Source organism: Oryzias melastigma, unplaced genomic scaffold, assembly GCF_002922805.2.
Source record: "Oryzias melastigma strain HK-1 unplaced genomic scaffold, ASM292280v2 sc07349, whole genome shotgun sequence".
Taxonomy (NCBI): domain Eukaryota; kingdom Metazoa; phylum Chordata; class Actinopteri; order Beloniformes; family Adrianichthyidae; genus Oryzias; species Oryzias melastigma.
In genome coordinates this window covers 375-1,187 of record NW_023423911.1, presented here as the reverse complement: position 1 = coordinate 1,187, position 813 = coordinate 375, and the positions used below count along the sequence as shown (strand labels likewise).

General features: G+C 32.8%; 1 long non-coding RNA gene across 1 annotated transcript; it reads right to left on the bottom strand.

Moving 5' to 3' along the window:
• Positions 1-222: 222 nt before the first annotated feature.
• LOC118598598 lies at positions 223-567 on the bottom strand. The gene is made up of 2 exons (XR_004947638.1): positions 384-567; positions 223-311 (listed from the first exon to the last, which is right to left on the bottom strand). It is a non-coding gene; the product is annotated as an uncharacterized LOC118598598 (long non-coding RNA).
• Positions 568-813: the final 246 nt, after the last annotated feature.

Below are 813 nucleotides of genomic sequence, written 5' to 3'. Positions count from 1 at the left end.
TTGTTAATACATACTTCTTAAATGATGCAATTTATCTACAATCTCATTTACTGTAATTTCATGATTTTTATATTTTTTAATAATTAGGGAGACAAAATAGTGATGTAAAAATTAATTGAACTTGGGATGATCTAGATAATATGTAGCATTGGAGAATTTGGAAATAATTTAACAATATTAACTAGATTAAGAAAAAGTGCTTAAGAATTTAACATGTCAGAGCTCACCACCACTTCCAGAAGGCCACTCTTAATATTCTTAAATTCATCTCTTAAGTCTTCTTTCAGTTCTTGTTCCAGTTTCTCAATTCTCTATTAAAACAAAAACAGATTTCTGTTGTCCATGCTTTTTCGTAATGATTTAAACTTCAAAATTCTACTTACCTTTAGTATTGTCTTGTCATGTTTTCTCACCTTAAGTAGAGAGTTAAATGATTAATGGAGAACACAGATTTGTTAATACATACTTCTTAAATGATGTAATTTATCTACAATCTCATTTACTGTAATTTCATGATTTTTATTTTTTTTAATAATTAGGGAGACAAAATAGTGATGTAAAAATTACTTGGACTTAGGATGATCTAGATAATATCATGTGTTTCCCTTGGGCTGATTACCACTCCCCCCTGATGGGTTCCACCCATAGACTGTAAAAATAATGGACTGAGCGAGCAATCAGGTCCCCCATTGGAAATGCATTACTTCCTCTCCTCGGGAAAGTAGGCCGCCGCTTTCACCGTCAATTCCTGAGACGGATACCGCCATTTGCAACCAATCTTCAGTGATTGGTCTGAGTCATGGAAACTACAGG